This window comes from Sarcophilus harrisii, chromosome 1 (genome assembly GCF_902635505.1).
Source record: "Sarcophilus harrisii chromosome 1, mSarHar1.11, whole genome shotgun sequence".
Lineage (NCBI taxonomy): Eukaryota > Metazoa > Chordata > Mammalia > Dasyuromorphia > Dasyuridae > Sarcophilus > Sarcophilus harrisii.
The window spans coordinates 463,349,631-463,365,292 of record NC_045426.1 but is presented as its reverse complement, the minus strand read 5'-3'; positions in this window follow the sequence as shown (position 1 = coordinate 463,365,292).

Sequence of the window (15,662 nt, the reverse complement as noted above, 5' to 3'; positions counted from 1 at the left end):
TTTACAGTGGAGACAACTGAGGTAGAGAGGCTAATTGATTTGGCTAGAGTTACACAGCAAGTAAATCTCTGAGGCTAGGAGTGAATTTAGGTCTTTCTGCCTCTAAGTTCAGTGCTTTATTCACCATACTAATCCTTGCTAAGGATGTAGCATTTTATTAGGTTTGCAGTGGTAGGCTGTATGGAAAATTTTGGAACAGAAAATGTAAATTCAAAAGATTATTCTGATAGCAGGAGGGTGTATGGATTGGAAAGGGAAGAAACCAGATGCTGGGAAACCAATTAAAATTCTAGTATAATGATGAGAGATGAGAAAGTTCTGTGGCAATAGTAGGAATGGAAAGAAATGAATAGGTATGAAAAATAGTGTGAAGAAATAGTGGATGGACATTGAAAATTGATTGGATGTAGGCAATGAAAAAGAAGAAAGCCACAAGCATATTTCAAGCTGGGATACCTGGGAGATTAGTGGTGGTTGGTTGACTTTCGTTCTGGGCCCATGACATCAGGCAGGTGATGACATAACATGCAAATGAATTAGATTTAAGTGAGGGAGGCTGGGCAAGGTCACCTCCCTCACTTTCCCCTCCAGAGCCACCTGGGTCCAGAGCCCAAACATAGATCAGGATGACTGGAGCTGGCCCTGGAAGCATTAAGAGAGCTCGGCCTTTTTGAGCTAAGGTCGTCAGGTCCCAGTTAGACTGAGGCTGCACCCATTCAGTAATTAAAGCTAGGTAGCAATTGAAACAAAGAATCTTCTCTTTCATTTAATTAAAAAAATCTAAATAAATAAATGGGGAAAGGAGAAGGAATTGTATGAGAAGAGTCAGGTTTGAATAGAGAGACATAATTCTTAGATATGTTGAATTGGAGAAATCTTTGAAAGATTTGAAGAAGGACATTCTAGACAGTTGGAAATCAGAAACTGAACTCAAGAATGAAGTCAAAACTGGAGATTATTCATTTGAGAGTAATCAGGATGATTAAGCCATGGGAATAGGCGATATCAACAAGGGAGGGATTACAAAATGAAGCGAAAAGGACCAAATACAAAGTCTTGGGGGATGTCCACATGCAGCAGATCCAGAAAAAAAGGAGTTTGTGATGGGGGCAAAGGAGACATTAGAGATATGGGAGATATAACAAGAAATTACATTATTCCAGAATTCAAAAAGGGTGAAGGGAAAATCAAGAAGGAAAGAATAATTAACAATTTCAAATGCTGCAGATAGGGCAGAGAAGATGAGAATGGTAAATAAAAGGCACTGTACTTCTCAAAAAAAGATATATCACATTATTGATAAAGATCTAGAAGTTAGTTACTTTAGAAGTCATCTAGCCTAAGCATCTAATTTAACAAATAAGGAAAAGTAAAGTCAAAGAAGGTTAAGGGCCTTGCTTGGGGTCATATGGTTAGTGTTTTAGATGGTAAGGAGGATAAAGTTAGAATGACCTGAGATTTGTCCTGCCTCAGATACTTACTAGTTGTATAACTCTGGAAAGTTCTATCATTTCTATGAGCCTCAGTTTCTTCAAATGTGAAATGAAGCAATAGGTTTCTAAGGCTCCTTCCACCTCTAAATCTGTGATCCTGTCAAGTAAAGTTTTTCTAATTCCTAGTACAGCTCTTTAAGAAATCTATCCATACTGCCAAGTACAACCCACAGGGCAGGTAATAAAGGGGAGATGAGAGACAGGAAGATGATCTGGTTGCATAGCAGGGTCAAGTCAAAAATGTCATGAAACATTTTGTAAGTGCTTACTATGTGCTAGGCATGTGTGTTATGATTGGGAATAGAAATACAACCAAAATGAAAGGTAGTCCTTGCCTTCAAGGAACCTAAATTTTAATGGAAGAAGGCAACATATAAAAAACAAGATGAAAAGAGGGAAAGAGAGAATATGTACTCCATATAAGGATATAGTAGCCAGTTGAAGAATTGAGAGCCGAACCAGCAGAGTGGTCAAAGTGTCACCATGGGACTAACTTAGACTTTTTGTGAAAAGGAAAATTCAGGTAGAGAAACACTGATTGGGGCCCCCAGAGATAAGTAGAGAAGGGGAAAAGGAAAAGGGAGTTTTTTAAAAATAGGATTAAGGAGACAAATGGGGGAAACAGAAATGAGGGAGATATTGAAGATGAAAGAGTAAAGGGCTAATTGTTAGAGAAAGGTCCCAGTGAAATGTAGAAAAGCATTCAACCATTCTGGAGAGCAATTTGGAACTATACTCAAAAAGCTGTCAAACTGTGCATATCCTTTGATCCAGTAGTGTTTCTACTGGGCTTATATCCCAAAGGGATATTAAAGGAAAGGAAGGGACCCATATGTGCAAAAAATGTTTGTGGCAGCCCTCTTTGTAGTGGCAAGAAACTGGAAACTGACTGGATGCCCATTAGTTGGAGAATGTCTGAATAAATTATGGTATATGAATGTTATAGAATATTATTTTCTGTAAGAAAACAATCAGAAGGATGATTTCAGGGAGGCCTGGAGAGACTTATATGAACTGATACTAAGTGAAATGAGCAGAACCAGAAGATCATTGTACATGGCAACAAGAAGATTGTACCATCAATTCTGGTGGACTTGCCTCTTTTCAACAATGAGATGATTGAGGCCAGTTCCAATGATGTTGTGATGAAAAGAGCCATCTATACTTAGAGAGAGGACTGTGGGAATTGAGTGTAAATCACAGCACAGTATTTTCACTCTTTTTGTTGGTGTTTGCTTGCATTTTATTTTCTTTCTCATTTTTTTCTTTCTGATTTGATTTTTCTTGCACATCAAGATACTTGTATACATATGTATGTATATATTGGATTTAACCTATTTTTACCATATTTACTATATATTAGATTAGTTGCTATCTAGGGGAGGAGGTAGGGAGAAGGGGGGGGGAAATTGGAACACAAGGTTTTGCAAGGGTTAATGTTGAAAAATTATCCATGCATATCTTTTGAAAATTAAAAAGCTTTAATAAAAAAATAATCTGACTATCCCTGCTAATTGGTTAGCTCTGTATCTCTCCCTCCCTTTGTGGTCAAACTCAGTGAGAAAACCTTCTAATTCCTGATGCTTTCCTTTTCTCTCCTTTCAAGTAGGCATTTGATCTCATCATTCAAAGTTACCAATGCTAAATCTAAGGATGATGACAGCCACTTTTGCCACCACAGTCTCTCTATCTTCTCTCCTCTCTCTTTATCTCTTTCTCTTTTCTTCTCCTCCCCCCTCCCTTTCCACTCTTTCTCTCTCTCTCTTGCCCTTTCCTCCCCTCTGTCCCTTTTTGGTTATTGCTCTATCTCTTTATCTCCTTCCCTCTCTGTTTTGCTCTCTCCATTCTGTCTCTTTCTTTGCCTGTCTTTCTCTGTGTCTCTCTGTCTCTTTCTTTGTTTCCCTATCTCTTTATGTTTCTCTCTCTTTTTTGTTTGTGTCTTTCTTTCTCCCCAGTGCTAGAATTACCTCTCCCAGTATCAGCCTAAGTGAAAAAAGGAAGGGGAGTGAGTTGTAAAAAGAAAAAAAAAAGAAACTGACTCTCAAATCCTTTTCTGGAGGGTTCAAAAACTTTCAGTGCCTTGGGCTGGATCCTGTGGCTTTCTGTGAAATCATACATTATCACTGAACCTCCACTGAACTTGGGATTTGTATACTTCCCTTACAGCACCTGGTGCATGAAATTGTTCAGGACTTCAGAAGGGGCCTGTGCTTCCAGAGTGCAGCATTTGGGCCATTGCAGGGGGCAAATGAAACCTGTCTGGTTGGCCTGTTTGAGGACAGCTACCTATGTTCTATATAAGCTAAAAGGGTCATAATAATGCCAAAAGAGACCAAGCTAGTATGCTGTATATATGGAAGACATGCTTAAATTCCACTATGATGGGAAACATGTGGCATTCTCAAAGAAGGAAAAAAAAAATCTCTTCTTCCTGTTTCCTCCCATGGGGTCAAAAGGTGCCTAAGTATAGGATTGTGAACGGAAAAATATAGAACAGAATGAAGTATTGACAGATTTTTTTTTCCATTGTAATTTTTGTGTGAATTTTTCAATACATGTATCAGGATCTAAAACATCAATGAAGTCACAAAAAGATTCTACGAGCAAGTTTCAACAATTCAACTTTGAACAGCTATAAGTAAACCTGTTAAATGTTTCTGAACCATGTTAGCATTTGGAAATTTTTTTAAACAAGCAAATTTCTTTTTGATGGCAAAACAAAACATATTAAGGAAGTTAATGGGTTTTTTTTGCAGTCCTTGGCTTTCTTGATTGCTTTTTAGCCTCTGCATCTGCTGATCAGTCTCTTCTCCTAGAAACTTTCCTTCTTAAGTTTATGTGACAGCCTCTCCTAATTCTTCCTCCTGTTGGACTATCTCCTCAGTATCTTTGGCTAGCTCTTCTTCCAGGTCATGACTACTAATTGAGGATGTCATCTCAATTAGTTGTCTTGGGCCTTATTTCCTCTTCCCTCAACACTCCCCTGTAATGTGCCCTTAACAGAAATTAACATCTTTACTTAACAGAAATTAATGTTCTTTCCATCTTTTCTGTTACTTTTGTGAGAATCATCACATTTCCAGTCTTCCACAATTTCAGTTTTAGTATCATTTTTTACTCCTCCTTGAGTACTTTGTTGCCAAGCTTTCTCATATCTATCCTCATAATGTCTTTCTTTACTTCCTCTTCACTCATATATCGGCCACTCTGGTCCAGACCCTTCATTACCTCATTCCTGCATTGCTGCCATTACCTTTTAGTTAGTCTTCTTGCTTCAATTGTCTCCACTCCTCTCCATTCATCCTTCATTCATCCCCCCCAAAATAATATTCCCAAAGTACAGAGCTAAACATTTCTCCCACCTATTCATTAGGTTCTAGTGGTTCCCTTTTATTTCTGGGATCAAATATAAAATTTTCTTTTAGTCTTTTAAAGCCCTATACAACCCTTTCTAGACTTTTTATTCATTATTATCCATACATAAAATAAAACCCATCAACCCTGGCCTTCTTGCTGTTCTTTGAACTTAATCTCCCAATTCTGTAACATGGGGTTCATCCCAGTGCCTGGAATGTTGTGCTTCCTTACCTCTACTTCCTGACTTCAAACCCAATTTTGTGCAAGAGGCTTTCCCCATTCTGGTCATATTCTTCTTGCCTTCATCTTCACCCTAACCCCATACTATAATGCTTTAAGGCTGAGATTACCTTTCACTTACTGTAGGTACATTTTTTTTTTTTGCACAGTCTCCCCTATAACCCTGTGAGCTCCTTAATAACAGGGATTGTTTTTGCTTTTCTTTGTACCCCAGTGCTTAGCACAGTGCCTGACACCTAATAGGTGGTTGTTGTCCTTGGTTCTCAGAGAAGACCAAATGACACAACTATGATGGAGTCAAGTTAATGTTGTGTCCAACTGTGGTTGATCAGACTAATATGTACTCAGAAGGTTCTACCCCAGGTTGGGCACAAATAGTCTGTGTGAATATTTGGGGTAGATATACCTCTAAATTTGCCGGTGTCTCCTAGGTTACATAATCAATTCTATTTAATAAACATTTATTAATTGGTCATCAATACATATATATATATATATATATATATATATATATACACACACACATGCCCAACCAATGAACCAGAGAGAATGTACAAAAAGTAGAAATTTTGGAAAAGTCTTATACTAAGAGGAAGGGGAAACTTATTTCTCATCCAATTATTTAATATTTCTGGGAAGCAGAAGAGAAAGTATGAATGTCAACAGTAAAAGTACTTTAATCTATATGTTGGTAGGTACCTCTTGGAAATGAATTTGTCCTAATTGTATTTAGGAATTCCAAAAGACTTTCATATGCTTTTCTCTCCTTTTTCTTTTATAATTTATTCTCCTTCCCCCAAACCACTGGATTCCTTGGCATGTCTCTTCCAGCTATAAATCTATGATCTTAGGATCTTGTGAATTATTGATATATTAGCAAGTTCAATAGCCTCTGCTAATTCCCCCTCAAAAATGTATTAGCCACTTTTTTTCCCTACAAAAGCAGAAATGAAGCTATTGCTTTTATAATTAAATCATCAAACCATTTTGGCTTTAATTCTATAGATATTTCAGTAATTTCTACCTTTAGAGTAGGCATAAATATACATACATATATTTACAATCTCAGAAAACATAATCAGCTCTTAATCATCTGTGATAATAAGAGAAGCAGTGTGGAAAGTGTGGGACAATTGATATTTTTTCCCAAATACAAAACCATTTATAATTAATTGGCTTTTGAATGCAGTCTGAAAAATACCTTCAGGATGTTTCTGTACCAGTTGCAAGACTATTTTAAAAAAATGAACTTAACAGTGCATTCTATCATCTAACTTTTTGACTGACTCATTCACTAACTGGTTGAATTAACTGTCACTGAGCTATTTTATTTTTGCTTGTCATAGCTTTAAGCAGAGATATAGGGCCAGGTTTAAAATATATACCAAATTAAATTTTGGTCACAACCAGATATTTTACATTATTATGAATGACAAGGAATATTCAGATTGTCTGGCATAAATGAACAGTCGAATTCATAGCAGAATGAAGTGGGGGTTAGTAACAGCAATATTGTTCGATGAAGAATTTAGCTATTTTCAGCAAAAACAATGATTCAAGACAATCCCAAAGGACTAATGATGAAGCATACTATGCTCCTCTAGAGAAAGAACTGATATTGATTGAATACAAATTGAAACATGTTATTTTTCACTTTCTTTCTTTCCTTTTATTCAAGTTTTCTTGTACAAAATGACTACCATGGAAATGTTTTGCATAATTATACATGTATAATGTATATATGGTTGCTTACCATCTCAGGGAAGGGGGAGAGAAAAGAGGGATAGAATTGGGACACAAACAAAAATATTTTAAAAATTGAAAAAAATTAGCTATTGGATAAGGAACAAATCTGTCCCAATAAAATGAATTAAAATATAAAAAATGAAGTGGGTGTCTCAATGTTGGGTAGATGATGGAGATCTGATCCCATATCCTTGGAAGTAAAGGATTCTTTCCCTAAGTCTCTGCCAAAAATTCACCAACAACTTTCTGGCCTAAAAAGTCATTGATTAGGGAACTCTAATGAGGGTAAATTACAGGCCTGGGATGTGAAAGAATTTTTATTAACATCCTAAATAATCTAGTACAAGATAAGACAAGGAAAGATAAAACACATTAAGTTCCTACTATGTATCAGCACTCTGCTAAATACTGGTAAGTAAATTTCCCATCTAATGTATTTGCTCTCAGGGACAACAGTTCATTATAGAGGAACATTGTGGTATTCTGGACCTAAGATTACATCTAGAATTCTAGATTTGAAATCCAGAACAGTTAATTAATATCTCAGTGTGCTTGAAGAAATACTTCTCCTCTTTGGAGTTTAGTTTTTCATTTGTAAAATGAGAGGTAAAGGAGTGAATGTAGTAGTAGTAGTAGTGGTTGTAGTAGTGATGGTAGTAGTAGCAGTAGTAGTGATAGTAGAGTAGTAGTAATAGTAGTAGTAGTAGTAGTAGTAGTTGTAGTGGTAGTAATGATAGTGGTAGTGGTACTAGTGATGGTGGTAGTAGTAGTAGTAGTAGTAGTAGTAGTAGTAGTAGTGGTAGTGATAGTGATAGTGGTAGTAGTAGTAAGGGTAGTTTAAGTGATAGTAATGATAGAAGTAGTGGTAGTAGTGATAGTGGTAGTAGTAGTGGTAGTAGTGATGGTGGTAATAGTAGTAGTAGTAGTAGTAATGATGGTATAGTAGCAGTAGTAGTGATAATAGAAGAGTAGTAGTAGTAGTTGTTGTAGTGGTAGTAATGATAGTGGTAGTGGTACTAGTAATGATGGTAGTAGTAGTAGTAGTGGTAGTGATAGTGATAGTGGTAGTAGTAGTAGTGGTAGTTTAAGTGGTAGTAATGATGATAGTAGTAGTGGTAGTAGTGATGTAGTAGTAGTAGTAGTAGTAGTGATGGTAGTAGTAATAGTAGTGATAATGGTAGTAGTAGTGGTGGTGGTGATAATGATAGTAGTAGTGCCAGTAGTGGTAGTAGTTATAATAGTAGTAGTAGTGGTAGTAGTGGTGGTGGTGGTAGTAGTAGTGGTAGTGGTAATAGTAGTAATAGTAGTAGTGGTGGTGGTGGTGGTAGCATTAGTGGTAGTAGTAGTAGTAGTAGTAGTAGTAGTAGTGGTAGTGGTGGTAGTAGTGATAGTGGTAGTAGTAGTAGTAGTGGTAATGGTGGTAGTAGTGATAGTGGTAGTAGTAACAGTAGTAGTAGTAGTAGTAGTGGTGATAGTAGTAATCATAATAGTGATGGTGGTAGTAGTAGTAGTAGTAGTAATAGATCATTTCTAATGTCTATTACAACTTTGAATGCTTGATGTACATGACTAATAGCTAAACTTTTATTTTTTAGGTGTTTAACATGTTTATTATTATAATTGCTGGACAAGTCATCCCTCTACCCCATCTCTTCCTACAGTCTTTTTCCATTTTAAAAGAGCTCTTTTAGGTACATAAGGTCTAACTTTATGGCAAACTAATGGTAAAGAGAGTATAATGGACAGAGAACTTATCTTGAAGTCCAAAAACCTGGATTCTATTCCCAGCCCCACCCACCCACCCAATTGTGTGATGCTGAACAAGTCATGGAGTTTTATTTGACTTCAGTTTTCTCAACAATAAAAAATGAGGATATTGGACTACAGAGAGGCAGCTAGATGGCACAGTAGATAGAGTGTCAGGTCTGCAGTCAGGAAGATTCATTTTCCTGAGTTTAAATCTGGCTTCAAAACTTAGTGTGGTGTGACACTGGGCAAGTCACTTAACTCTGCCTCAATTTCCCCATCTGTAAAATGATTTGGAAAAGGAAATGTCAAACCATTTCAGTATCCTTGTCAAGAAAATGCCCAAAAGGCTTAAAAAGAATCAGACATGTCTGAAATAACTGAACAACAGATTGGACTAAATCTCTGTGACCCTATCAGTTCATACACACACACACACACACACACACACACACACACACAAAACTCTGTAGTTGGGTCAAAGCAAGCTGCATTGACACACTTCTTACAAAACCTCATAAGAGATGGCATTCTTAATTTGGGAGAAGTGATGCATGGCAAACTAGTGGTAAAGAAAGTATAATGGACAGAAAGCTTAGCTTGAAGTCTAAAAACCTGGATTCTATTTCCAGCTCAAACCCCACCTGATTGATGTATGAATTGATGCATATGAAATGATCAGAACCAGGAAAACATTGTGCACATTTTTGGCAATATTTTAATGACAATCAACTGTGAAAGTCTTAACTATTCTGATTAATGTCATGATCCAAGATAATTCCAAAGGACTAATAATGAAAAATGCTATCCACTCTGAGTTCAGTTTAAAAGATACTTTTTCAATTTTATTTTTCTTGCTTTATTTTATTTTATTTTTTGGCAACATGGATAATGTGGAGATATATTTTGCATGACTTCATATGTATAAATAATAACATGTTGCTTGCCTTCTCAATGGGCAGGTGAGGGGTTGGAGAGAAGGAGAGAGTTTAGAATTCAAATAAAATTTTTTAAATGCTAAAAATAAATAAAATGAGATAATTTCTTTATTTGTGTGTAGGGAAGACCTGTAGAAAAGGCCAAATCAAGGCAAATGTTATTTGTGGGAAAGAAATAATTAGCAAGCCAGACTTTTGCTTATATTTCTATGACATAAAGTCATATTTAATGTAGGGTCCTATGTCTTGACTGTATATGGTAATAGATTAAATTAGATTAGATGAAACATTTATTAAACTCTTAATAGGATGTTTAATCACTGCCCTTTTGACTTGTGGAGGTAGCAGTGAATGAAACTTCTGATAAAGACATCCATGGTACAATCTTCTGGATGACTCCCCACCTACCCTTATTTTTTCTTTTGAGAAGTTAGAAAAAGCAAAGATTATCTTCTGCCATAACTTATAGCAGTCTTTTCATCTGTAGATTAATTTCTACTGCCTTTGACATCCTCCCTAAATCTTTTCCTTAAAAAGGAGAAAAGTTGTTTGAAAGAAGGGATTATTTTGCCACCCTGGTTGCTTGTCTTGATGGAAAAGAAAACTATTATCACAGCCCAAGAAACATGCACAAAACATCACTAGTACACTAAATGACTGTTATTTTTTTTTCCCAAATCATGCTTCCTTCTCTATTGACTGTATAACGAGAAGGCCAAAGAAAATCACTGTTCCCCTCTCTTGACCCACCATAAATTGATCCTAGCCCCAGCTATATAGCTATCAGCTGGTCTGATTTAGCACATTAGTTAAGTCCTTTAATGTACACTTCAAATGGCTCACCTAATAATATTCTTGAATGACCAGTGGTTTTACCCTTGCCCTAAAGCTCTGAAGTTCAAATTCTGATAATTTAGTCTTTGCTTCAGTGTAGGATATGTGGGATAATGATATCATAAGGTAAATTTCCACTGATCATATTATAACTGTTAAATTTTTCACAAACTCTCTCATGGATTCTCGGTCACAGGTTTCCATGCTAAGGCTTGTTAACATTGTTACCATTCTGACTCTACCTTAACAGAGATGAGTGTACCATTTCGTGATACTAGATATCTGAAAATAATACATTGCCTTAATATTCATACTCTCAATCTTTCCAAAAAGGATGAACCATTATGCTTCTAATCATGAAAATTAAACATGATCTTAGTAGGAGTTCAGAATGGAAAGGCATTCTGAATACTAGAAAGTTTGGAAACAAAAAACTTATTAAAATTCAAGAAGACAGAATGTACATAGTCTCTACTACCCCATTCACAGTGGGATGAGTGCACAAGGGCTGCTGGGGATAAGCTTAATGGGTTAGTGCCAAAGTTGGGATTGGCCCAAGCCATTGCAAATCAGTCAGCAAGCAAAGAGCATCTTCTCACCATTTACAGGAAATTTCCTTTGGCCAGAATTCATTGCTTTATGGGCCAGGGAGGAAAGAGCCAAGACACGTAACTATTCCCATGGGCATAAAATGGACAAAGAAAATGATTTGCTTATTGATCAGTAATGAATTTAACTGATTGCTCAGTTCTAATGGGGGGCAGATTGATGTTCAAAGGTTTCTTAGAGAGTAGAGATCTCATTACCCTTGTTCAGAAAAGTATCACTACTATCACTATCACTGCTACTTTTATTACTACTACTAACTACAACCATTACCACTACTACTATCACTATTATCATTACCACTATCATAACTATTAAGACTATTTATATGACTACAACTACTGCTACTATTACTACTGTTACTATCACTATTATGATTATTACCACTATTCCAATCCTCCTCCTCTTTCTTTTCCTCTTCCTCCTTTTTGTTCTCCTCCTCTTTCTCCTCCACTTCTACTGCTACAGTGGGTCCTAGTCTGCATAGTCAGAAAGTGGTCACTGTGTTGGTAACATGGGAGTTCATCCATGAAAAAGATCTCCAGTTGCATAGTCAGTGCTTGAAGGATGGAAAAGATCTCTTTAGTTGTTTCAGCAACTTTAATTCTGACTCCTTGTTATTGAATGTTTTCAAATCCCTTTCATATATCCCTTCTACCTCCATACATGTCTGAACCCTCTCTTTTTCTGCTTCTCTCTTTCATGTCTTTTCCTTTTGACTTCTCTCACTTTTTTATCTCTCCTAACCCCAAAGCGAAAGAAAACAAAAGGAAAGTAATGATGTCTGGGGGATTGGGGCAAGGAATAAACATTAAGGAATGGAAAGGAAGTAAATAATACCATGGTTTATGGGGCAAGATCTAGTTCCTATATTAGTTTTGTTTTGAGAAAAGTTGGTGATTTTTTTCCCCATATAGTAGTTCTGTACCAGGCTAAAGGAAAGACCTAAGTATAGCATCTTCTGCAACCTAACATCAGTATTTTCCCTCTAGGCACCTGTGATCTGGGTTGAAATAGTATCATCAGGTGACTCGAGAATGGACAAAATAAAAGAAGGTTATCTTCTTTATACATCCAAGAGGACAGAAAACCTGTGTCTCCTGAGCCTAAGGGGAGAATTGATATCTACAAATACTTGTTCTGGCTTTTGTGGATTTATTCTATAACAATTAGGTCGGATCTGTGAGTGCTTATCTCCCTGGAGTAAACACATATTTACAATTGGAATGAAGTGTGAAATCCAGTTTTATGTCTAAATTAATCCAAGCTGCTTTTTCTTTTTGGTCTACTGCTTGGATTTTGTTCAAAATCACTTTTCTAATATATATTTCCTTATTTCTAGATGTTTTTTCTTTTTTTTCCCCTAAAAGTGTGCCTTTAAATTCTGTTTTTCCATTTCTTTAAGTCATTCAAATGGAATGGCCAAGTGGATTCTATCACCAACACCAAATGAATTAGGTAAATTCCAGGGGATCCTTCTGTTGATCCATTTCACTGTCAATATGATAATTAATTAACAGCAATTACTTCTTATCACCAGAAAGTGAAACTCCAGACAGTAGGAACTATGAAATATGGGCTTGCCCCTATTATCTTTGATGATCATTTCAAACAATGAAATAAAATGCCAATATGTATCCAGAAGCTGTTTTCAAAGCTCATGTGAAGGGAGCAAGCAAGTTTTTTTTAAGTTTTATTTCTTGCATCCTACCAAAAAATTCCTTTTCTAAGTGAAACTACTTTGGTGGTAAGTTGTGTCAGATATGTAATGACTAGTCCTTGAATCTCAGAAAGACTCATACAGGACACTATATTAGAAAATGTTCTATCAGTAGAAATATCTAAGGAAGTTCGGATGGTTTCACAATTGATAGAAAAAAATAAGGCATTGTAGGGAAGGAAACAAACTTTTTTTTTTTAAAGCATCAGTTATGTATTAGATATTTTACTAAGGACTTTACAAATAGTATCTCATTTGATCTTCACAAAAGTTTTAGGAGGCACATGCTATTATTTTCCCCATTTTACAGTTGAGGAAATTCAGACAGAGAGGTTGTCATTTGATCAAAGTAACACAGCTAGTAAATATCTAAGACTGGATTTGCACAGAGGCCTTCCTAACTTCTACCCCAGTACTCTGTCCACTGTGCCTCTTATTTCCTTAATAGAAATAGATATATGTCTTGTCTTATAAGTGAAAATGGGAACATATGAACATAGATTTGAAAAGTACCTTTGAAATAATCTAGCCCTGATTCTAGCCTGTAAAGTATTACAGGCAAGGAAATGAGGTCCAGCCTTTGGCAGAGGCACTTAACCCTAAATAAATGTTAGTTGTCTGAGTGGGTTCCTGCTTCAGAGTCTTGTAGTAGGCAATATATATAGAAGGCATTGTGCATTAATAAAATCTGATAGCAAATAAGTACTAGCAAGGATACAGATTATTTAGGGAAAGGAATGAAGAAGGTAGCATGGTATGGCAAGACCTTAGTCTTAGAGAAACTGTCTTAGTGGTCAGGGAACAAACATGACATTAATGAATGAGGAAACAAGATGAAAACATAGTTCCTGAATTGAGATTAAAGATGGAGACTTAGTCCCAAGAAACAAGATGAGAACCTGATGATTAGAATTAGGGTACAAGATCAGAGCATGACTAGCCTCAAGAAGAACTCCATCTGAGCTACTGACTTAAGTCTTTTAAAATTTTTTTCTAATCAAGATCATAACTGGTTGCAGAGTCTGGGGCAGACCTGAACTTGTAGGGTTAAATTACAAAGAGCAAATCATAGATTATGTTACTTCTTTGGTCATAGTTGAAAAAATAAAAGTCAATAACTTCAGGGAATAGTGACAATAATTTTTAATTCTGTTTCTTTGGACACTTATTTCATAGAATTTAGAAATGAAGGTGCCTTTGCAAATCATCTCATCCAACCTAATATTATAGATAAGGAAACTGAAGTTCAAAAGAGTGAAGAACTTGCTCTTATTAACAGAATTAATAAATAACTGAACCTCAGGTTTTGAACATGTCTTCTAACTCTAAATCCTAAGCCATATACTATTTATTTCAATTCAGAGAGCATCAAGTTATTATCATCTAAATGATTGACTTTCTGCTTACCTACACTGATTGTCTCCTGCAATTTCCTTTCTACACATTCAAGATGTTCTTACCTCTTTTAATTACAGGTTTCACTCTTTGGAAGAGCTTAATGTCAGCTACATATATGACAATTTCACTGTGTTTCCTCTTCTCTAAAACTACTAACAAATATTTAGAAAGATTTCCCTCAAATAGGACTAAGATGGAAAGGACTGGGACAGAATGATGTTACAGACTGGTTCTATTGGACAATTGAATTTTCAAGGTGGGGAATAATGTTTAGGAAGTTCTGCAAGTTAAGTCAGAGCATCAGTAGATATAGAACAAAAATGCCAATTTTTCATGTTGGAGTACAGAAGTAGATGACAGTAGATAGTAAAGTGTTTTAGAGGAATATTGATGTGTTACTGTTTGTAGCATCCCTGGTAGGAAAGTCTAATGCTATTGGTGCAGAATGCCTAGCATACCATGGGGTTGGTCACCATATTAGCTATTTATTTTTCAAAAGTTTGTGGAGGTTGAGTCACAGATTTAGATCTGGAAGGGACCTTAGAGGACAATTAGTTCAACCACTTTATTTTTTACAAAGAATGGATTTGAATCCAGGTCTTCTGACTCCCTAGTCAGTGCCCTTTCGGATATGTTACATCTTTTGAAGAATTTTTTTTTCCTATGGGATGATGTTTCCAATGTTGTAATATAAATGAATGAGGCAATAAGGTTAGCTTGTAGAAATTAGATTTTCAGGCAATTTTCCTGGAAAAGTTGTTACAGATGTGAAAATTAGTTTTCCTGTGAAATACTGAACAATAGAAGTATCAAGAAAATTGTTAACATTGAATATTTTGACTAGATAATGGGAAAATTTTTTGCTGTGATAACCTAATAGGGACAGTATCCTGTCAAGAAGTTCAGGTGTTTTGGAAATCAACTCATTCTTTTTAATTCACAAGTAAAGGAAGAAATTGTCTTTCTCAACTTTGTAGCTTACAAAGGCAAAGCCAGAAGTCTTTGTAAATTTTAAATTAAAAAAATTATTAAAGCTTCTTAATTTTCAAAACATATGCATGGATAATTTTTCAACATTAACCTTTGCAAAACCTTGTATTCCAATTTTTCCTCCCTTTCCTCCTATCCCCTCCCCAGATGGCAGTAATCCAATATATGTTAAACATGGTAAAAATATATGTTAAATCCAATATATGCATACATATTTATACAATTATGTTGTTGCATAAGAAAAATCAAACCAAAAAGAAAAAAATGAGAAAGAAAATAAAATGCAAGCAAACACCAACAAAAAGAGTGAAAACTCTATGTTATGATCCACACTCAGTTCCCACAGTTCTCTGTCTAGGTATAGATAGCTCTTTTCATCACAGGATCATTGGAACTAGCCTGGATCATCTCATTGTTGAAAAGAGCCAAGACCATCAGAATTGATCATTGTATAATCTTCTTGTTGCCATTTATAAAGGTTTCCTGGTTCTGCTCATTTCACTCAGCATCAGTTCATGTAAGTCTCTTCCGGCCTCTCTGAAATCAACTTCCTGATTGTTTCTTACAGAATAATAATATTCCATAACATTCATA